The sequence below is a fragment of the Antechinus flavipes genome, chromosome X, assembly GCF_016432865.1.
Source record: "Antechinus flavipes isolate AdamAnt ecotype Samford, QLD, Australia chromosome X, AdamAnt_v2, whole genome shotgun sequence".
In the NCBI taxonomy this organism is placed as follows: domain Eukaryota; kingdom Metazoa; phylum Chordata; class Mammalia; order Dasyuromorphia; family Dasyuridae; genus Antechinus; species Antechinus flavipes.
This window is the reverse complement of record NC_067404.1, coordinates 74,414,280-74,437,956: the sequence shown is the minus strand read 5'-3', so window position 1 is coordinate 74,437,956 and position 23,677 is coordinate 74,414,280. Positions and strand designations below refer to the sequence as shown.

The window sequence follows — 23,677 nt, the reverse complement described above, 5'->3', positions numbered from 1 at the left end:
CTTAGACTAAATTCGTTGGGGACCAGGAATACACCTTAGCTATGACCGGGGTTCAGATCCTTTCACAAGTACTGTGTGACCCTGAGCAAATCATTTAGTCTTTTGGAACCTCAGTTTAGTCATCTGCAAACTGGGTATTCATATAATCATATATCGTAACATGGGTCAAAATCAAAATGACATGTCTTGCAGGATTGTTGTTGAGCTCAGTGAGATATTGATAGAGAACTCTGCAAACAGGAAAGTACTGTACAAGTGTGAGCCCCCTCTAAAAATCACTCCAGAATTCAGTTCCATAGTTAGATATTGTATTAATCACCTCCAGCTAGAAAGTGGAGACAGAAAGGTAAAAAAAAAAGAGAGAGAAGAGAAAACAAGAGAATACGGCCCTCGGGGGCCTGCGTGTGCCCACTCTACCCACACCACGTCTGATGACTATGACGAAGACGACGATGATGATGACGACGATGATGACAATGACAACCGCCATTCCCTCTGGTCTAGTGCTTGCTCAGGTAGGGAGGACTCCTGTCTACATACAGAAACCATTTTGAAAGAAAGAGAAGAGGAACAACAACAACAAAAAGAAATCACTATCTGGAGGGAGCCCCAGCTCAGGCTTTTTGCATAAGCATAGCAAAAGCTTGCTATTTGCTTGAATTCAGCTACTTGTGGGTTTTTACCTGGCTAGGACACGATTTTGCCCTGCAAAGGCTGCATGTCCCTTTCCAGGACAGTAGTCTCCAGAGCCCCACAGCCCTCTGGGCTTCTCGGTAGATAACTTACTACCGATATTTCATTGAGGAAGGTTCATTTCCAGGTGTAATGGTCTTGTTTTTTAAGCCAAACACTCCGTCTACCTTTCCTGCAGTGTGTTTGATCCACGTATCCATTTAGCCAAATTCAAGAAAATTCTCATCGCATCTGGAGACTGTTGAATTTCGCCAGCCAATGCTTCCTGAAAGGACTGCATTGTTTAGCAGAATTGAGCAAAGGTATGAAGCCCACCCCAGGGATGACACGTGTGAAAGGAAAACCTTGGTCAGGGGCTGAAAGATATATACATAATTATATATATATATATATATATATATATAGATATAGATATAGATATAGATATAGATATAGATATAGATAGATAGATAGATAGATATAGATATATATAGATATATATAGATATATCTACATAGATATAATATATCCGATCTGTATACAGCCCAGTTCTTTACTTGAGCTGAAGGCAGGCCTTCCATTTCTTCCCTTCTTTCATTTTCTCTTTTTGCCTTTTTCCTACTGAAGACCAGCTCAGAGGCTTTTAACATTTGACTGAAGCCACAGTCTCTTGTGAGCAATGGGGAGAAGGGGTCTTATTCCCTATTGAAATTCCTTTCTCAAGGAGCAGGGTCTGAAGGAGGGAGTCTTCTCTAGCTGACTCTAGGAGGTCAGTGTTCTATCACTTCCCGTAATCTGAATTCCCAATCTCAGAAAACTGACCACAAATCACATATGGGAAATCTGTTCTGAGCATATCGGGCCCAGGTTCCACAAAACAAAACAAAACAAAACTTGACCTACCAAACTGTGAGGCAGTGGGAAGAACCGAGTCCTCTGTGGATGATTTCCAGGTCACTTGGCTTTTTTAGAAAGCACTCTTGGCTCACCCGGGTGATCACCTAGTCAAAAACGATGGTGTTTGCATTCCAGTTTCCGAATGTCTGTGTCATACCATCAATCAGTGTGTGTGTGCCAAGCGCGAGTGTATCCTTTGCATGGGTCAGTGGACCACCATTATCTTCAGATGCTACAGTGGACAGAATTGCCTCCAACCACACTGGAATTAACTGTTTGGCAGAGAGACAGAAATAGCAGTGCCATCGTACAAAGTGGTGGACTTGGAAGTTAGAAAGACCGGCTTTTCAATCTGTGCTCTTTTAGCCCCGAGTTTCATTTTTCTCATCTGTGAAATGTGAGTAACAGCACTTACCTCACTGGGTTATAAGGCTCGAATGAATTACTGGAGGCAAACCACTGTACCAACCTTCCCACACAGATAAGTGGGAGCCATTAATATCGAGAGCATTTTTTGGTAAGCTGTAGAGAGGGTGCTGATCGTAGAGGCAATGGGTCTCAGCTCCTGCAGCTGGAGGCAGCAGCAACAGGGAGCTGGAACAAGAGAGAGGCCACTGGGGGTATACTCTTGGTTTCAACAGTAACTCACCTCACAGCAGCGACGGTGCATGTCATGCTGAGAACAGGTAGGTACTGATCAGGCTGTGAGCACTGAGGATCCCATCCTCTCTCCACTGGCCCTACTACCAACAAACACTGGAGATTAGAGAGACACGTAGGCAATAAAGCTAGCAGTGAGGGGACCAGGGAGCCAGATTTTTCTGACAGTTGCAGCTGAGGTTGCTACCGAAAGAATCCCCGACTTTATAGAGATTTCCATTTAGCCGGGGAGGCAAAACAGGTGAGAACCAATCAGCCAACGTCCTATAAGACAAGGTATGCGTGAATGCTAAATTGTAAAGTACAGAGAAATACTATAAAGAGTACAGAGATGCAAGACGAAGGCTGGTTCTGGCTGTGGATATGGCTGAGTGGGTGCTGGGCAAGAGCTGTGCACTAAATTTCTTTTATTAAAGCTTTTTATTTTCAAAACACATACTTGGATAATTTTCAACATTCACCCTTGCAAAACCTTGTGTTCCACATTTTTCTTCCTCCCTTCCCCCACCCTCTAGACGCTAAATAATTTCATGGAGTTAAACGTGTGCAATTCCTCTATACATCTTTTCACCACTATCGTGCTGCATGAGAAAAATCAGATCAAAAGGAAAACAAAATAAGAAAGAAAACAAAATTCAAACAAACAACAACAAAAAGAGTGAAAAATGCGTGTTAAGCTCCGTGCTCGATCCCCTCAGTCCTCTCTCTGAATGTAGATGGCTCTCTCCATCCCAAGTCTGTGGGAACTGGCCCGAATCATGTCATTGGTGAAAAGAGCCACGTCCATCAGAATTGATCATTGTGTAGTCTCATCGATGCCTATGTAATGATCTCCTGGTCCTGCTCCTTTCACTCAGCATCAGTTCGTGTAAGTCTCTCCAGGCCTCTCTGAAATCATCCTGCTGGTCGTTTCTTACAGAACAATAATATTCCAGAACTTTCATATACCACAATTTATTCAGCCATTCTCCAACAGATGGGCATCCACTCAGTTTCCAGTTTCTGGCCACTACAAAGAGGGCTGCCACAAACATTCTTGCACATGCGGGTCCCTTTCCCTCCTTTAAAATCACTTTGGGATATAAGCCCAGTAGTAACACTGCAGGATCAAAGGGGATGTATAGTTTGATAGCCCTTTGGGCATAGTTCCAAAGTGCTCTCCAGAATGGTTGGATCAGTTCACAACTCCACCAACAGTGTGTTAGTGTCCCGCTTTTCCCACATCCCCTCCAACATTTATTATTATCTTTTCCTGTCATTTAGCCATTCTGAGAGGTGTGTAGTGCTACCTCAGAGTTGTCTTAGTTTGCATTTCTCTGATCAGTACTGATTTAGAGCACCTTTTCATATGACTAGAAATGGTTTTAATTTCTTCATCTGAAAATTACCTGTTCATATCCTTTGACCATTTGTCAACTTGACAATGGCTTGAATTCTTATAAATGTGAGTGAATTCTCTCTATTTTAGAAATGAGGCCTTTATCAGAACCCTTGAATGTAAAAATTTTTCCTAGTTTATTGTTTCCCTTCTGTTCTTCTCTGCAAAATCTAATTTTGTTTGTACAAAACCTTTTTAACTTAACATAATCAAAATTAGCCATTTTGCGTTCAATAATGTACTCCAGTTCTTTGGCCACAGATTCCTTCCTTCTCCACAGAGCTGAGAGGCAAACTCTCCTCTGTCCTTCTGATTTGCTTATAATATCATTCTTTGTCTAAATCCAGGAGCTGTGTATTTTTAGTCAGCTCTGTGTCCTGAACCTACTGGAATGCAGGGTGGGGGCTGAAAGGGATGCATTTAGGACCCTAGGCATGAAGATAGGCAGGGTTCTTTGCTAGAAGCCAACCAGGTATGTTCCAGGGCTCTCCTTTTCAGCTCAAAAACTCTGGGTTTCAAAGCTCCTTCCCCACCATGTTGTAGGGAATTGGACTACAAGGAAATGGATTCCCCAGGCCTAGCGAATGGCCTCCAGGTACAAGGCTCACTTAAGCAAGTGTTGGCTAAAGAGACAGAGTCCTTTATCCTGAGTGTGATTCCCGCTTGTCACTTTGTGGGCAGCAGTGCTCCCCCACCCCATACTGCCTGGCTGGAAGAACTGGCAGAAATGACTTTGGAAAACCAGGGGAAGATTTAAAGAACAAAGTCAGAGCGGGAGTAGGATATCAATCTGTGCTTCATGGCTCAAGGGCCCTCCCAGAGAGCCCTCCTTTTTTCTGAGTCTATGGATGGTGTAACCACATGCATGGTGCCAAGGAGGTCCCTTTCAGCCTTGATCTGACATTCACTGACTCTCCCCCCTCTCCTCCCCTTGTTCTAAAGCTACTTGTTTCATCACAATTTTAAGGTCAGATCCCAGGGTGTTTGCCCAGGAAGGGTATGCTACAAGGACAACTTGACAGGCCTGGAAAGGTCAGAGGATCCAAACAGACAGAGAATAGTTAATAAACAGATTTATTCAGGGCTAGATTACAGATATAGACAGCACTCAGATTGGCTCCAAGATAGTCACTTGTAGCAGTAATGGAGTATGTCAACCTCTTCAGTCAGTCAGCGGTCCTCAAAGGAGTAAAAGACAAAAGAGGCTGGTGACATTTCATGCTGGTCAAAGTAATAGCCTCACAAACTTTTATTTGAAGTGGCCTTCTTCCTTCTAACTTCTCTTCTCCCAGGTCCCTGACATTTGTTTAACCTGAAGTAACTACGACAGGGTTCCTTCCTTCTGCCTCCCATTTTACAGAGGAGGAAACTAAGGCTCCAAGAGAATATCACCTTTCCCATGGTCACAGAGCTAGTATGAGATAAAATATGAACCCAGACTTACTCTAGCAAACCTGAACCAGAGATATTTCCCTCCGCCTCACTTCTCTCCCCCCATAGAAAAAATTTAAATCTCTTATCAATCTGCTATAATTCAAAGCCGATAGTACTATCCGATAAATGTTTTATTAACATTTTTTCGGCGAGGTATTTAGATGCATCTCAAAAGGTATACACATAACATCAGAAAGCAACACCTGTCCAAAAACAGTCTGCAACTTCCAAAACAATATTGGCCCCTATCGCCTTTTAGAAATGATTATTTTACTCAATTGGATTGTAATCACAAAACTAGTCAGATGGGAATTTGGTGGCCTTCTGGTTCAACCATCAGCTGCAAAGATTCCCCTTTGTGGTTTCATTTCTTGGACGCCAGGAACCACTTTCTGAGGGGCAGCAAGAAGGAGAAATGAGAACATTTTCAAAAAGATCCATCCAGTCAGAGAAGCTTCTTTTAGCTCTCGGAATGCCATCAAGACTGAGCCTTGAAATAAGGGAATTGGCCGTGTGGAACACGAATCCGAACTCTTCTGTGATTTCTGTGAAGGGGCTTTGCCAGAAGAGTTATGCGCCTTTCTGGGATTTTCACAGAGTCTGAGATGGCTTCCCTCTTCTGCTACCCCACTATGTCAAAGGCAACACTCCCGCCATCAGGTGACTCTAGACTGCTTGTGGGGGCATCCCGTCCCCCTCCCCGGCCCAACGCAAGGTAAAGGATGTGATTTCTAAAGTATGGCCACTTGGCGCTTAAAAGAGTTTCTTCCTTAGTCCTTCCAGGATGGCAGGGACCTGCTTCCTCTGGGGAGTGGGGAGTGGTGATTTGGAAACAAAGGCACTTTTGAAAGCTTCCTCTGGTTCTACCAGTTCCATTGAGGCCATGGCTCTCACCCCTGCCCACTCATGGCACTCTCGCTTCCAGAAGGGCAGCCTGGAGGGACTTTTCTGGAGCAAGTAGGTACCCCTCCTCCAAGTATATGTGACTGGCGGGAGGGAAGGGAACAGGGTTTGCACACGTTGGGGCTAATCTGGCCTCTACTGGAATCCCTCCTGGTTTATTCAAGTTGATCTTTGTCTACCAAGGGCGGCCAAGTGAGCCCCGCTCAACTCAACTCAACAAAACCTCTACCCAGCATCGGAAGACCTGATGCCTCCGCTGCCTCGGTCCTGCCGGCTTGTGTTTACTGGCCTATCTGAACCACGGTTTTCCACGGGGGAGGGGGAGAGGGGAAGGAAGGGAGGGGAGAACCTCAAAGGGTCTTTCTGAGATGAGCCCTGGACTGGAACTTGGAAGTTTTTCTGATGCCTGAAAAGGAGCTTGAAACCTAGAAACTGTAAGGGTGAGGGAGGCCTGGCCCGCAACACTCCCGCCATCAGGTGACTCTAGACTGCTTGCGGGGGCATCCCGTCCCCCTGCCCGACCCCACACCCCCCAGAGCCGCGTACCCTAACGGCTGGCTAAACTGAGTTAAACTAAGCTAAGCTAAGCAGAAGGCAGGAGAAGGAGGATGTAGGGGGGCCCGACAGCTCAAATAGAGTGGAAGGAACGGCCCCTCAGGGCTACCTAAGAAAGTCATAGCCTCGTTTCGCCCTGGGGCCCTACGGGACAGAGTGGAAGGTGAGGCAGGGCCTCCCCCTCCAGGAGCCCGCTCACTGAACTCCTGCTGACCCTTGCATTCTCCGCCCTCCGTCTGGTCACGTGGCCCTGGCCCCTCCCTGAACTCCAGGGGCTCTGGAAACCCCGGGGCTGATTGACAGGTCCCACAGCCAGCCGCAGAGGGAGGAGTCGTCGACGGATGAAAGCGGAAAACGCTAAAGAGAGCCCGCCTCTCGTCTCCTTCTTGTCACTCCCTCCTCACGAGTAGGCGTTTGTGCGGGCTTCTCGTAGCTCGACATCCTTTCACGTGCTCTTGGTGGCCTCGGGCTAGCTAGGCGCGACACCAAGGGGCGGAGCAGAAGCTTGAGAAGAGGAACAGGGCCGTCCTTCCCTCTCGCTGGGTTCTTCAGACAAATCCCAGGTGGGTCTCCCCGAAGCCCCGGGCCCAAATGCGGCACGTTTGGGGTCCGAAGAGCCCCCTGGGGACAGTGGGGCGAGGCCGCTGTTATTAGCCCATTTGGAGGGAGGGATAGCTGAGGCCTGGGGCTCTTCAGACAAGGAGCCCCCTGGCAGAGGGGACCGTAATGGGCGCTATTATTAGCCCATTTGGAGGGAGGCCTAGCTAAGAGCTCCTGAGGTCTGGGGCTTTTCAGACAAGGCGTCTCCTAGCAGTGGGGACGGTAGGGGGCGCTATTATTAGCCCATTTGGAGGGAGGGGTAGCTGAGGCCTGGGGCTCTTCAGACAAGGAGCCCCCCGGCAGAGGGGACCGTAATGGGCGCTATTATTAGCCCATTTGGAGGGAGGCCTAGCTAAGAGCCCCTGAGGTCTGGGGCTTTTCAGACAAGGCGTCTCCTAGCAGTGGGGACGGTAGGGGGCGCTATTATTAGCCCATTTGGAGGGAGGGGTAGCTGAGGCCTGGGGCTCTTCAGACAAGGAGTCCCCTGGCAGAGGGGACGGTAGGGGGCGCTATTTTTAGCCCATTTGGAGGGAGGGGTAGCTAAGACCCCCTGAGGCCTCGGACTCTTCAGACAAGGCGTCTCCTGGCAATGAGGACAGTAGGGGACGCTATTTTTAGCCCATTTGGAGGGAGGGGTAGCTGAGGCTCCCTGAGGCCCCTGAGGCCTCTGAGGCCTCGGACTCTTTCAGACAAGGCGTCTCCTGGCAGTGAGGACAGTAGGGGGCGCTATTATTAGCCCATTTGGAGGGAGGGGTAGCTGAGGCCTGGGGCTCTTCAGACAAGGAGTCCCCTGGCAGTGGGGACGGTAGGGGGCGCTGTTATTAGCCCATTTGGAGGGAGAGGTAGCTGAGGCCCCTTGAGGCCTCGGACTCTTCAGACAAGGCGTCTCCTGACAGTTTGGACAGTAGGGGGCGCTATTATTAGCCCATTTGGAGGGAGGGGTAGCTGAGGCCCTCTGAGGTCTAGCACTCTTCAGACAAGGCGTCTCCTGACAGTGGAGACGGTAGGGGGCGCTATTATTAGCCCATTTGGAGGGAGGGGTAGCTGAGGCCTGGGGCTCTTCAGACAAGGCGTCCCCTAGCAGTGGAGACGGTAGGGGGCGCTGTTACTAGCCCATTTGGAGGGAGAGGTAGCTGAGGCCCCCTGAGGCCTCGGACTCTTCAGACAAGGCGTCGAGACGGTAGGGGGCGCTATTATTAGCCCATTTGGAGGGAGGGGTAGCTGAGGCCCCTGAGGCTTCGGACTCTTCAGACAAGGCGTCTCCTGACAGTGGGGACGGTAGGGGGCGCTATTATTAGCCCATTTGGAGGGAGGGGTAGCTGAGGCCTGGGGCTCTTCAGACAAGGCGTCCCCTGGCAGTGGAGACGGTAGGGGGCGCTGTTATTAGCCCATTTGGAGGGAGAGGTAGCTGAGGCCCCTTGAGGCCTCGGACTCTTCAGACAAGGCGTCTTCTGACAGTGGAGACGGTAGGGGGCGCTATTATTAGCCCATTTGGAGGGAGGGGTAGCTGAGGCCTGGGGCTCTTCAGACAAGGAGTCCCCTGGCCGTGGGGACAGTAGGGGGCGCTATTATTAGCCCATTTGGAGGGAGGGGTAGCTGAGGCCCCCTGAGGCCTCGGACTCTTCAGACAATGAGTCCCCTGGCAGTGGGGAGGGTGGGGGGCGCTATTATTAGCCCATTTGGAGGGAGAGGTAGCTGAGGCCTGCTGCGGCTTCAGGCAGCTTAGGGCACCCCTTAGGCCAAGGGACACCTGTAGAGATTTTCTAACAGGGCCCCTCCAGCCGAGGCAGGGTAGTGACCCATATGACTGCACCTAATGGTTTTAGCCTGGGAATCCTGGGTCGGCCATTCATTTACTGTCCCCCAAACACCGACTCTGTTTCCCCAGGCCCTCCTTCCCTCAAAAGAACTAGGCAGGTTCCTAGATTTGAGCCGATTGTTTCTAGTCTCTTGAGAAGTAATGCAGTGCCTATAATGAAAATTGTCAGCATGGTTGTTCTTACTTTATCCAAGGTGAAAATATCACTTGAATCACTTTCAAGAAAATATGAACCTCTGTGTTTGCTCTCATTTAATAAGCCTGAAAGATCGAATTCACATTAATTTTTACACAACAAATATGGCAACTCCATAGAAAACTAAGTATTAAGAACTGAGCCCCCCAATCCATAATTCCTTTGGAACTACCTGTTACATCAAGATGAATGTCAAAGGGACTTTATGGTTATTGTTCTTAATGAAAAGATATTTTTCATGTTTCTAATGAGGACTTGATGATTGTGACTCATCCAGAAGTAAATGAGATCATGTCAGACTGATGGGATTATTAACAAATGCCTAGAAAAATATAATCCACATTAGCAATGGGTGACTTTGCCCACTGAGGCATGAAATACGGTTGACATCCCCCCCCCACTTATTTTGAGATGTGGGTTGATAGCACCCAAACTTTTCACCTATTAATTGCTATGTTGGAATAGACCAGTGCAGAGGTCTGTAACCTGATGTCAGGGAAGTATTCCATATTATAATCAGGAACTAGGAGGCATTTCATGGGGAACAGGGCAGTGATCAAAGGCAGAAATCAGGGTTAACTAAAGAAACATTCTAGGTACAAATCAGGAGGCGGAAACCCCATGAGGAGAAGAATATGGGCAGGAAAATAAGCATAACTAGCCCAATACAGAAAAAAGTTGGTCCAAAAGTAGAACTTCCTTTGAAGGGAGCACTCAGGTAGTGAGTGGTGTCCCTTGGGTGTAACCTTCAAGAAGGGATGCTTGGGTTGAATTAAGTTTGCCCATACCTTCTGTGATCAGGAGAAAGGGGAGAGAAGATAAAGAAGAGGAATACTGACAACTGTCCACTGTTATAAATCAACTTATTTGTCAATGTGTCTCTTAGGATGTAAATTCTCTGAGAGCAGGCAATGAATCGTTCTTGGTGGTTCATTTATTTAATTATTTATTAGGCACTTAGCTAGGTACGATGGAAAGAAATCAGAGCTATCTTATACATAGTGTTTAGAAGGAGAAGGGATCGGGGCAGCTGAATGACACTGCTGGCAAGTAAGGAGGACCTGAGCCCAAATGTGACCCTGGGCAAGTCACTTAACCCCAATTGCCCTTTTCCTCCCCCAAAAAAACAAACACCCAGAAGGAATCTTAAAGATCATCTAATCCAGTCCCTTCATTTTACAAATGGGGAAACTGATATCCAGAAAGGAAATCAAGGAAGTAGTTGTGGAGCTGGGATTTGAATCAAATTTCTTTGATTCCCAAACTAATATTCTTGTTGTTACTGCACATGGCTCCCCTCTTATGTGATTCCAGCTCTGGTGTACTTACAGCTAGCTAATCTATGTCTGAATAAGATAGCAGTACCCGGAACTGCTTGAAAAATGCATACCAATTCCAATAGACTTGGGATGGAAAGTGCCTGCCACATACAGAGAGAACTATGGAGACTGAATGTGGATCAAAGCATAGTATTTTCACCTTTTTGGTTTTTTTTCATGTTTTCCTCTTTTTGATTTGATTTTTCTTGTGTAGCATGATGAATATGGAAATGTGTTTAGAAGAATTGCACATGCTTAACACATATCAGATTGCTTGCCATCTTAGGGAAGGGAAAAGGAGAGGGAGAAAAATTATAGAACACAAAGATTTGAAAAAGTAGATGTTGAAAACTGTATTTACATGACTTTGGAAAAATAAACTACTATTAAAAATAAAAAAGAAACAACATGCTATACGATTCTTTTCAACAATGCAGAGATTCAAGGCTATTCCAATAGACTTGGGATGGAAAATACCATCCACATCCAGAGAGAATATGGAGATCGATTGTAGATCAAAGCAAAATATTTTCTTTTTTTTTTTTTTATGGCTTTTGTTTTGCATATAATTCTCACTATATATTCCTTCCCATACTTACTCCCAAATTTTCCTCCTAACAAAGAAAATCAGTGCATCACAACTAACTCATACCACAATTTGTTTTACAGTGTTTATACTAATCTATATCTGTAGTGTCCCACCTGTTTTTTTTTTTTAATTTTATTTTATTTAATAATAACTTCGCATTGACAGAATCCATGCCAGGATAATTTCTACACGACATTATCCCTAAAGCAAAATATTTTCGAGATTTTTTATTGCTATTGTTGGTTTTGCTTGTTTTTTTTCTTTATCTTTTTTTTTTCCACTTTTGATCTGATTATTTTTCTTGCATGACATGACAGATATGGAAATGTGTTTAAAAGGATTACACATATTTAACTTACATCACATTGCTTACTGTCTTGGAGAAGGGAAGAAGTAAGGGAAAGAGAGAAAAATTTGGAACGCAAAGTTTTGCAAAGGTAAATGTTGCAAATCTCTTTGGAAAAATAAACTATTGTTAAAAGTTTTTTAAAAAGAAGAAAAGACCTTACCATTCTTTTGAACAATACAGTGATTCAAGGTAATTCGAATAGACTTGGAGTGGAAAATAGCATCCACATCCAGAGAGAATATGGAGACTGATCAAACCATAATATTTTCACTTTTTGTTGCTGTTGTTTGTTTCGTTGGTTTTTATTTTTTGTTGTGTTTTTCACTTTTGCTTTGATTTTTGTTGCACAACATGACAAATATGGAAATGTGTTTAAAAGGATTACATATCTTTAACTTATATCACATTGCTTGCTGTCTTGCAGAAGGGAAGAAGTAAGGGAAGGGGGGGAGAAAACTTTGAAACAGAAAAATTGCAACATTACCAAAATGAATGTTGAAATTAAGTTGCTGTTAAAAAGAATAAATGTCATACAATTCTTTTCAACAGTGCAGTGATTAAAATCAATTCTAGTAGACTTGGGATGGGAAATAGCATCCACATCCAGAGAGAATATGGAGACTAAATGTGGATTAAAATTTTATATTTTCACCTTTTTTGTTGCTTTTGTTTACTTGTTTTTTTTTCTTTCTTGTACTTTTGTTACTTCGATCTTATTTTTCTTGCACAACTTGACAAATATGGAAATATGTTTGAAAGGTTTGCATATATTTAACTTATATCAGATTGTTTGCTGTCTTGAAGGTGAGAAGTAAGGGAAGGAGGGGGAAAAATTTGGAACACCATTTTACAAAAGTGAATGTTGAAAATAAATTACCATTCAAAATTAAAAAAAGAAAAAAAATTCCATTCTATTCTTTTCAACAGTGAAGTGATTAAAAGCATTTCCAGTAGACTTGGGATGGAAAATATCACCCACATCCAGAGAGAATATGGAAACTGAATGTGGATCAAAGCTTAATATTTTCACCTTTTTTGTTGCTGCTGTTACTTTCTTGCACTTTTGTCACTTTTGATCTGATTTTGCTTATACAACATGACAAATGTGGAAATGTGTTTAAAAGGATTACGCATATTTAACTTATATCACATTGCTTACTGTCTTGGAGAAGGGAAGAAGTAAGGGAAAGAGAGAGAAAAATTTGGAACACAAAGTTTTGCAAAGGTAAATGTTGCAAATATATTGCATGGATTTGGAAAATAAATTATTGTTAAAAATAAAAAAAAATAAGAAAAGACCTTACAATTCTTTTGAACAACACAGTGATTAAAGTCAATTCCAATAGACTTGGCATGGAAAATGTCATCCACCTTCAGAGAGAATATGGAGACTGAAGGTGGATCAAACCATAACATTTTCACTTATTGTTGCTGTTGTTTCCTTGCTTTTTATTTTTCATCGTGTGTTTTTCCCTTTTGCTTTAATTTTTGTTTTACAACATGACAAATATGGAAATGTGTTTAAAAGGATTACATATCTTTAACTTATATTGCTTGCTGTCTTGCAGAAGGGGAGAAGTAAGGGAAGGAGGGAGAAAAGTTTTACAGAGTCACATGTTGAAAATATCTTTGCATGGATTTGGAAAAATAAATTATTATGAAAAATAAAAAAAGAAACAAGATGCCATACAATTCTTTTTAACAATGTAGTGATTCAAGGCAATTCTAGTAGATGAGATGGAAAATACCATTGACATCCAGGGAGAATATGGAGACTGTGGATCAAAGCATATTTTCACCTTTTTTGTTGCTGTTCTTTGTTTACTTGGTTTTTTTTTTCTTTCTTGTGTTTTTTTTTTCACTTTTGATCTGATTTTTCTTACATATCATGATAAATATGGAAATATGTTAACAAGAATTACACATATTTAAGCTTATCAGTTTGCTACTGTCTTGGGGAGGAGGTGAGAGGGAACCAAATTTGGAACACAAAGTTTTGTAAAGGTGAGTGTTGAAAACTATCTTTGCATGTATTTGGAAAAATAAATTACTATTAAATTTTTTTTAAAAGAAACCAAATGCCATACAGTTTTTTCAGCAATGCAGTGATTCAAGGCAATTCCAGTAGTCTTGGGATGGAAAATACCATTCACATCCAGAAAGAATATGGATACTGAATGTGGATCAAAGCATAATATTTTTAACTTTTTTGTTGCTGTTTGTTTTTTTATCATGCTTTTTTCACTTTTGATTTGATTTTTCTTATACCACATGACAAATATGGAAACTATTGAAAAGAATTATATATATTTAACTTATATCAGATTGCTTGCTGTTTTGGAGAAGGAGAGAAGTAAGGGAAGGAAGGAGACAATTTTGAAAACTATCTTTGCATGGATTTGGAAAAATAAAATACTTTTTTAAAATGCCATATAACTTTTCTATAGAGCAGTGATTCAAGGCAATTCCAATATATTGGAAAATGCAATTCACTTCCTGAAAGAGAATTATAAAGATTGAATGTGGATCAAAGCATATTTTCACCTTTTTTGGTTTGTTTTTTCATATGCTTTTACCCTTTGATCTGATTTTTCTTGCGTAGCATGACAAATATGGAATGTTGACAAGAATTGCATATATTTAACCTGGATCGTTTTGCTGCTGTCTGGGGGAGAGGGCGAGAGGGGAAAAAAATCTTGGAACACAAATTTTTGTATATTTGGAAAATAAATTTTAAAATTTTTAAAAAAGAAAGAAAAGGCCATACAATTCTTTTCAACAATGCAGTGATTCAAGGCAATTCCAATAGTCTTGGGATGGAAAATACCATCCACATCCAGACAGAATATGGATACTGAATGTGGATCAAAGCATAATATTTTTAACTTTTTTGTTGCTTTTGTTTGTTTACTTGTTTTTTTCTTATAGTTTTTTTTCATTTTTGATTTGATTTTTCTTGCACAACATGACAAATATGAAAATATGTTTAAAAGGATTACACATATTTAACTTAGATTGCTTTGCTGTCTTGGCAAAGGGGAGAAGTAAGCAAAGGAGGGAGAAAAATTTGGAACACAAAATCTTTCAAAAATGAATGTTGAAAGATTATACAATGATCAGTTCTGATGGACGTGGCTCTCTTCAACAATGAAATGATTCAAACCAGTTCCAGTTGTTCAGTGATGAAGAGAACCATCTACATACACCCAGAGAGAGGACTATGGGAACTGAGTGTGGTTCACAACATGGCATTTTCACTCTTTTTGTTTTTGTTTGCCTGCATTTTATTTTGCTTCTCTTTTTTAAAAAAACTGCTTTGATTTGATTTTTCTTGTGCAGCATGATAATTGTATAAATATGTATGCATATATTGGTTTGCATACCATGTTTAACATATATTGATGCTACCATGTTTAACATATATTTCTACCATGTTTAACATATATTGGACTACTTGCCATCTAGGGGAGGGTGTGGGGGAAGGAGGGGAAATTGGAACACTGGGTTTTACAAGGGCTAATGTTAAAGAATTGTCCACACGTATGTTTTGAAAAATAAAAAGCTTTAATAAAAAATGAATGTTGAAAACTATCTTTACATGTATTTGGAAAAACAAAATACTAATTTAAATAAATAAACGTCAATAAAAGGAAAATGCAATGCAAATAGTTTCCTTTTAAAGCAACTCTTGCGTTCCCATCCATGGACTCCTTTTTGGAATAAAGGAAAGGTTTATGTCACCTTGTTGGATTAAGTCATATAATCAAACTGAATTAAACTCTGTAGGGCCTAAAAATGAAAGCTTAAACATTCTAAGATAGACTATAATTTATTTTGGTATTATGTAGTGCAACTTCTCAGTTGTTGTTCAGCAATTTTTTCTTGTGTCCAACCCTTTGAGACCCTATTTGGGGTTTTCTTGGCAAAGATACTGCTCTGGTTTTCCATTCCTCCTCCGGCTCGTTATAGACAGGAGGGAACTAAGCCAAACAGGGTAAAGAGACTTGGCCAGGGTCACACATGTAAGAAGTGCCTGAGGTCAGATTTGAAGTCAGAAATATGAATCTTCCTTATTGCAGGTATGGTGCTCTTTCCACGGTGCTACCTATGAACCTCTCTAAATTGCTATATTGGTTAAATAACTAGAGATGTTTAGCTCTCCTCCTAGGGGACCTGAGAATTGTCTTCACATGTTGACATGTGGAAGAGAAATTAGGCTTGTCCTGCATGTTAGCACAAAGCAGAGAAATGGAGGTAATGGGTAGAACTTGCAAAAAGATAAATTTCTTTTTGGTGCTGGGAAATCCTGGGATGAATTGCTTTGAGAAATATGGGGTTGTTCTTCATTACAGTCTTCTAGCAGAACCTGGATAGTCACTTGTTACACATATTCCAGGGCAAACTTCTTAAACTGTGAGTCATGACCCCATATAGGGTCTTGTAACTGAATGTATGAATTGCAAAATTCTAATTTATTACCAGTAAATTAATTTGAATATCTATTTTCTGTATGTATATACCCAGGGTTACATAAACATTTTTCAGGCAAAAAGGGGTCAAGGTGGGAAACCTTTAAGAAGCTTTGTTCGAGGGAGTTTAAATAAATCCCAGTTTTATGGATATCTTTTTTTTTATTACCATCTTCATTTTGTAATATTGCTCTCCTTTCCCCTATCCAGTGAACCATCCCTTGTAACAGATTTAAAGAGGAAGAGGGGGGAAAAGCATTTCAACAAAAGTTAACTAATATATCAACCATGTCTGAATGCATAATGCATAAATATGTAGTATTAACACACCTATAATCCCCTATCCCCACCTCAGCAAAGCAGGTTGGGGGCTTATTCAGCTTTTCCTTGGAATCAGGATAATTATGCAGCATTCTGTTGGGTTTTTTCCTTCTTTTTTGTTCTTTTAGCAATTCCTTTTTGTGTATGGATTAAACTGGATAGTTGCTGAGGTTTCTTCTGGCTAAAAATGTGTTCCCCTTTAGCATCATTCAGTACTATCAATTCAGAGGCCTCTGTGAATGAATTTCAGCAAGGAGACTTCTGTGACTTGGGTGAATTTTAGCTCTAGCTAGAAATTATAATTCATGGAGGGGAGGTAAATTTTTGAGCAGCTGTTTCACACTGCTGTGTATTGGGAAGTCATCTTCAGTCAAGGCTCCACAGGATTCCTCTCTGAAAAAAGATTTTAATCTTTGGTTGGCACAAGAGTCACAAACAATCCCTACCAAAACACATGACTAACTGGTTTTCGCAATGGCCAGAAACACATCTCTTTTCAAATCATTTGTTTGAACTAAGTTTGGTTTTACTGTGGGGAAAAAAATTTCCCTAATTTTTTTTTTTGAAGGAAGAGAATATAAGATTTTCATCTAGACTGTTCATATGTAAAAAGTTATTTGATATTTTAAAGAAGAGCATAGCTCTGTAAAATGCCAGTTCCTAGCTGAAATCCATTTCTCTGTAAGAAAAATTATTTAAATTCTCACCATCAAATGGGGACAATGTATTGCGTATGTTATTGGACAATAAATGTGCAAACTCTTACTATTTTATACAGGTGGTATTTGGCATTTCTAACAGTCATGTCTGGAAATAGGAGCAGAACCATAATTGGGGTGAAGCAATCAGCATGAATTAAGAGTGTCTTGGCAACACTTTGTCTTTTTTCAGTATAGTTGCAAAAAGATTAGTAACTACTTAGAGATAATAATTAGTTAAATTCAGAATCTCTAAGATTGCTAGCGTGAGATTCCCCTTATATAAGGGCATGTTTTTTTCTCCTTGCCTTTGGCTCAGACATTCCAGATTCTGGAGAGAAATAACCACCCACTTTTTGGACTAGGCCTTTTATGTCATATTTTTACTCTTTGTAGGTACTCTTCACCAGACACAATTGGGTCTTTGGACAAAGTTCCCTGTAAGCTGTGAGACTGTATGGTTGGGCAGGGGTATCTCAAGTCCTGGGCTGGCCATTGTATCCCACAAATCAGGTCCTGGTGTGAGCAACAATATCAGTATCCCCCCATTCTGGATCCAGAACTATTGGTGCCTTCTAGGCCAGCCTGACCGATACAAGCAATCATGGAGGGGCCTTGGAAGAGATTTGTTTACTTCACAGTTTAGGCTAAGGTGGGCCCTGATGATGAAACTCCATTTTAGTTCGGAAGCAACACTTTAGGAGACAAGAGATCTAAAGATATTTTTTTTTTGCTGTGGATTTTAAAATTATCATCTTGGGAATAATATCATATCTGTTGTGTATGTGAGGAGTAAAGCCATACTAGCCAAATTGTAGAAATCTGCTTTTATGTAAAAACAATAAAACTGCTATATAGATAGTCAGGGTGGCCTGAAATCCCTGTTAATGTTGGACCCCATGGAGTAAGTCAGCCAACTGTGAAGCAGAATCAGAACAGCCAAAATTGACCTTGAAGGCCATTGGAAATTGTAATCCAGAGAGGTTAAATGACTTTTGCCCAGGGATACATAGGTAGTAGATGCCCGGGGCAGGATTTAAACTAATCTGACTGCCTCTACCTTGCTGCCTTGGACATGGGAACTTTTAGTCTGGAACTGGGGAGTCTACTTCTAATGCATCTGCTCTTGGGAGAGCACTTAATATGGGACTATGGAATGGTGGTAGAATTAGACTGAATTTCAACTTAGTAAAATCAGAATTTTTAGAATGGAACTGTAATGCTTGGACTTCTTTTGTGTTAAGGACCTCTTCCTATTCATCTTGATCTAAATCACATCCCTGCTATAGTTCAGTTAGACATTTTGCTCCCAATCCTTCACTTTCAACCCCAACTCATTTCCAACGTGTAGTTGACTAGAGGCTTAGAAATGATGCCCGCCATTTGTCTATCTCATGTCTGGTTCTTTCCTTGCCTCTTTGCAATTTTTTTATGCTGTTCGGGGGGAAGAAATCCTGGTCTTCACTCCTCCCTGTAGTGCCTCACAACCCACAGGGCCCACATCCATCCTATCTGATTTCACTCACACAGACTCAGTTTCCCAGGACAAAGGCTGGTGTTTCATCAGAATTCAGCTGCCTCCTCCTGTTGCTTTCCTTTACTTTATTGTGGTCATTGTGTCCACTTTTCTACTGGTTTTGCTTCATTCACTCTGTCATTTCATAGGAGCCTTCCTGTGTTTCTCTGAATTCCTCCTGTTTCTTCTTTCTTACAGTACAGTAATATTCCATTCCATTAACCTAAAATATGCTCAACTATTTCCCAAATTTGTTTGCAGTTTTCTGCTGTCTCAAAAAGTGCTGCTGTGAATATTTTGTAAAATGTGAGACCTTACTTTTTGCTTTTGTCCTTCTTGGGGTAGGGGCTCATGGGTCTCACAAAGTTTAAATACAGATGTTACTACCAATATTAAAGGGTAGTGCTAATGACAGTGTGTGTGTGTGTGTGTGTGTGTGTGTGTGTGTGTGTGTGAGAGAGAGAGAGAGAGAGAGAGAGAGAGAGAGACAGAGACAGAGACAAACCTGATGTATGACCTGTGTGCCATGGGGGAATAACTAGAACAGAGCTTGCACCTTGAGTACACTGCTGCCTCTTTGACTTAACTTCCAAAGAGCTGTCCCATTTCCAAGCACAGCGTGCTCAGCTGCTCTTTCTGTGTCTTCTGCTTTCCTATGTTCACAGTTGAAATAGTTTGTTGTCATTCAGTCTTTTCAATCTTGTCTGACTCTGTAACTCTATTTGGCATCTTCTTAGCAAAGATTCTAGAGTGGTTGGCCATTTCCTTCTGCTCACTTTACAGGTGAGGAAACTGAGACCCACAGAATAAGTGACTTGCCCAGGGTCACACAGCTAGGAAGTGTCTGAGGCTGGATTTGAATTAAGGAAAATGAGGCTTCCTGACTGTAGGCCTGGCACTCTATACCACCCATGATGGTTTAGTGAGGCCTCAAGTCATTTCTTCTTCCCATCCTGTTTGCAGTTGTCCCCTTCACTTTGCCAGACGAGAGCTTCTGACAAGGCCCAGTGAGATTACCTGTCCCTCAGCATTGTTTTGGTGTTGGTAGATTGACTATTTTCTGGGATCTTGTTAGTGATCATCTTTTCTGCCATTCAGAGTTTAGTATGACTTAGTCATTGATGACTTAGCTCAGGAAGAAAAACGGAAGAGAGCAGGGCTAGGGTTATTATAGACCCTAATAGAGCAGAGATGATCTCGGCTCTTCCCATCTTAGTTTGGCTTGTAATATGCTGCCATGGTGACAGCACCATCTTATCACCAACACTAACCCCATGGTGCAAGCTTCCCCAGAGGATGCTGACTTTCTTCATGTGACTTTTGACTTCCTTTGTAAGTGGGACTTCCTCAGTATCAGGTAATATGCTGCTTAGGGGACTGAATTCAGTGAGAGAATTTGCTTTGATTTTGGCTGATGGGGTTCCATTTAGGGGGAGAGGGGAGAGTGTGTGTGGTGGTTGGTGAAGGTAGGGTATACATAGTGGTAAAGGCAGGGATTCCCTGGGATGGCCTGTTACTCATTTTTTTCATTGTTTTCTAAATCTGTAGAGCTTTCCGATCTTTCTAGATAGTTGGATTGGTCCATGAGTGTTTGCCTATATTATCTTCCACACTCTTTAAGCTGAGAATTAGGGAAGGCCATGTGTGTGTTGGCAGATTGTGAAGTAGTCAGAACAGATATAATGCCATTTTTTCTCCCAAATTCTGACATGGGCACAGGTAGGACTTGGGCATGGTACCAAGGAATGACACAACATGTCCCTTGACCACTTCAGTAAGTAAACGTGATGCCATTCTCTACCAGGGTTTCTGCTCTCTGTATACGTGGTCCTGAGGGAGTCTGGTTCTTTCATGAGGTGTTACACAAAAGTAGTTAGTTATGTGTGCACATTGCCTCTTGGACTTGGGGTGCTGATTTTTGCAAAGAATTAGAATCACATTTTAATACCCTTGTCTCTAGCCTTAAGTTTGCCCTAAGTACAGCTGTAGATAGAATGTAGATTAAATGAGACACCATCTGTTTCACCCTCAGTGTTCTTTCCACTTGGACTTGAACACAACCGTTCTGACTTTTGTGGTGGTAGCTCTTGTATTTTACTGGCCAGTTACTCAGGGCCAGTTCACTTGCTTAATTCCTTCCAGAGCCCAGGTCAGCAGATGGGCTATATTGCTTTGCTAAGGTCAACAAAGGGCAGTACAGAGAAGTTGTCCCCGCTCCCCTCTCTGTTCAGTGAAGAACCTACACACCATACTTTGTGGTAACCTAAAGCCATGCTCTGAGCGCATGAATGCGTAGGTAATGATGTTTCACGGCATCCCATTCCAGACGACTGCTAGATTTCTGCAGGCATTGAGCTCTCTTGCTGAAATTGTTAAGCAGCAAAATCTTTTGAAATGTCAGATGACTTAAATTGCACAGGACCTAAAAGATGAAAAGAACAGCTTCGCCATTTTACTGTCCCAAGAATTCCTCCTCCACAAGAGAATGTGCCTCCTTATCGTCTGAGTATGGCTTTCTGTTACAGCTCAGAGCGAGGTCCTAATGATTTGTTAATGATGGAAAAATTTGCCAACACGGTCATTAAGATGATATCGTGGGTCCCTCTTGTATTTCATAGAGTCATCAAATTTAGTTTGATTTCTTTGGCGATGCTAATGATTTAGCTTATATATTTGGATGTCTCACATATGTGTCTTTTCAAACTCCCGGACCAGGTACCATCTTGCCTGGAGCATCTCTGTCAATTTCAAAGAAGCCACAAAAAAGCAGCAAAAATTCTTCAAAGAGTTCTGTAAGAATCTCCTCTAAGGCTTAGCCCTTTCCCCTGCCTTACTCAGGAGCAAGCTGTATCCTCAGGGCTCTGCTTCTCCTTCTAACAGCAAACACACACCCTTGCCTCACTACATAACATGCATTACAAATGAAGGCAGAGAGAAAAGGACTCTACTTCCACCCTTTCTAACTCTGGGACCTCCTGGATTCTGGACCCTGTTGGATTGACTTTTCCTGCCCTAGCTCACTTCCCTACTTCAACTTCTTATGTTAATGAGATGTGGCACCTCTCTGATCTTCCCAGCTCCATCTGTCCCTTTTAGATCTCCAGTATCTTCTGGGTCCCTCTTGAGTAGCCTAACTTTTGATTCCAATTCTCTTCCCTCCTAGCTTCTGATTTGCTGTGATGGCTTCTGTGGACCACTCCTTGAGAGGGTCAGGAATCTTAGCTTGATTTCAATAGTCCTTCAGAAAATTGTTCGTGCTCTTCTTTTGGAAGGGAGAGAGACTTAGGCCAAGAAATAGTCCGGTTTTGGTGATTGGAAATTGGTAGAAGTGTATAACCCCAGGACTGGCATGAATGGCTTGATGACAGTGTGACAGGAGTACCCTCTGTACATCTCTCTTTGTTGGTTTGTTTGTTTTCTTTTCTTAAATCTATGACTTGGATAAAAGCATAGAAATCATGTCCATTACATTTTCAAATGACACAAAACTGGGAGAGACAGCTGAGACATTGGATCCCCAAAATGAGAACAGGAAAGAGAGGTGGGCCGAGTCTAATAAGATCCAAAATATTAAAATCCATAAGTACTAGAGCATCAGATATACCTGGAAGGTTATACATAACAAAAGCATTTTTTTGAGTTTGCAATTAATTATTTTTAGTGTTTGTTATTCATTTCTACCTCGTTAAATACTAAGGATTTTATGTAACAATTTGTTCTTTATATTGTATGTCTGCTTATCTGTTTTGTTGAGAGTTAAGTTTATGAGAAAAATTAATAGGGGTAAATGTAAAATCTTACGTTAGGGCTAAAAATCAACTACCCAAAGGTAATTCATTGGACTCCAAGCTCATCCTGACATAACCCATGGGCTGCATTCACAGAGTTGTAGGATCTAGGCCTAGGGAGACCAAAGTCCTTCTTACTGTCATGGGTACATAGTTCTGAGCTAGATGCAGCATTTTAGGAAGAACATTGATAAGCTGGAGAGCATCCAGAGGATGGCCACCTGGAAGGCAAAGGCTCTTAGTGTCATAGCATACAAAAATTAACTGAAGAACTAGTGTGGAGGTCTATTTAGCCTGAAGAAGAGAAGACTTAGAAAGGACTTGATGGCTAGCTTCAATGACTCTTAAGAATTGTGCTTGTCATCAGAGGGCCAAGGTGGGAGGCAGAGGGATTCATTTGGATTGGATATAAAGGAAAACTGCCTTGAGAAGTAAAGGCTCAATTCGTACTGACTCTGGCAAATGGCGTCCCCAGAATACTGCTCCCAGATTCCCCCCAGACTCTGGAGCATCCCTGAGGCACTGGTGTTTGTTTTTCTAAGGTTGTCACTTTAGTGCTTTCCTTCAGATCATCAGTTGATCTCTGTCAGCTAGACTTAATTAGCTTTTAGAAATGGATATTTTTTAAAAAGGTGCTATAAGGTAAAGTTCCCCAGCCTCTCGAATTATTTGAGGTTTTCCTCAGAAAATGTCTGGGTACCAGCTGACTATCCTGAGAATTAGATTGAATTACAAAGAACTTGATTTTGTACACTTGAGGGAAGCATCGTGATTCAATCTTTAGACAGCTTTGCTTGAGTTGGAAAGTGCTGATCTTGAGCTTGTATGGGAGCTTGGCTTAGACAATCCAGGGCATCCCTTTAGTACAGGACTCCTCCCAGTTAAGGGCCTTCATTTCTAATACAACCCTTTTGCTTGTGTTTGGTTCCCAAGGCACAGCTAGTGGCAGATTAAGTTCAAGTCTAGACCGCTTTCTATTATATCATACTGCCTCCTTTCAGAATTCTGCCTTTAAATCATCTGTAAAATTTTTTCAACTAATAATTACTGTTCATTACATGGAGTAATTAATGCCTTAGTTTAAGTAAACATTCAGGGCTCATGGAACCAATGAAAACTCTCAGTGAAATGAGAAATAATTGTTGCATTTTCATGTCCATTGTGTCCCTAGGAAAAAGGCTATGTTTCCTTCATCTTTACAAACTCCACAATATTTAGCACAGTCCTTGGAAAGTGTATGTTAAATGAATGTACATGAATTGGATCATTTTTCTCACTTTTTTGGAGGTGGTTCTGAAAGAGAAATAAATGTACATAGACAGAATGGCCCTCAAAATGAAAAGGACCTATCTTGCATATTATAGCCCATTTCACAAAATCTCTTGAAAGGGCCTCAGCAGCATCTAGTCTCAAAAATATATGGAAAGACTTCCCATTTTAATGTGTCCAAGCCAACCTCTGCTGGAAGAGCTCCAGAACAAAAGAAGCCATGAATGCTTGAGAACAGCCTATTC

At 41.9% G+C, this 23,677-nt stretch overlaps 1 long non-coding RNA gene across 1 annotated transcript; it reads right to left on the bottom strand.

The window, feature by feature from the left end:
• Window positions 1–291: 291 nt before the first annotated feature.
• On the bottom strand, window positions 292–2,402 carry LOC127542708 (uncharacterized). Its single transcript, XR_007948793.1, has 3 exons — window positions 2,219–2,402; window positions 1,576–1,673; window positions 292–532 (listed from the first exon to the last, which is right to left on the bottom strand). It is a non-coding gene; the product is annotated as an uncharacterized LOC127542708 (long non-coding RNA).
• Between the last annotated feature and the right edge of the window lie 21,275 nt (window positions 2,403–23,677).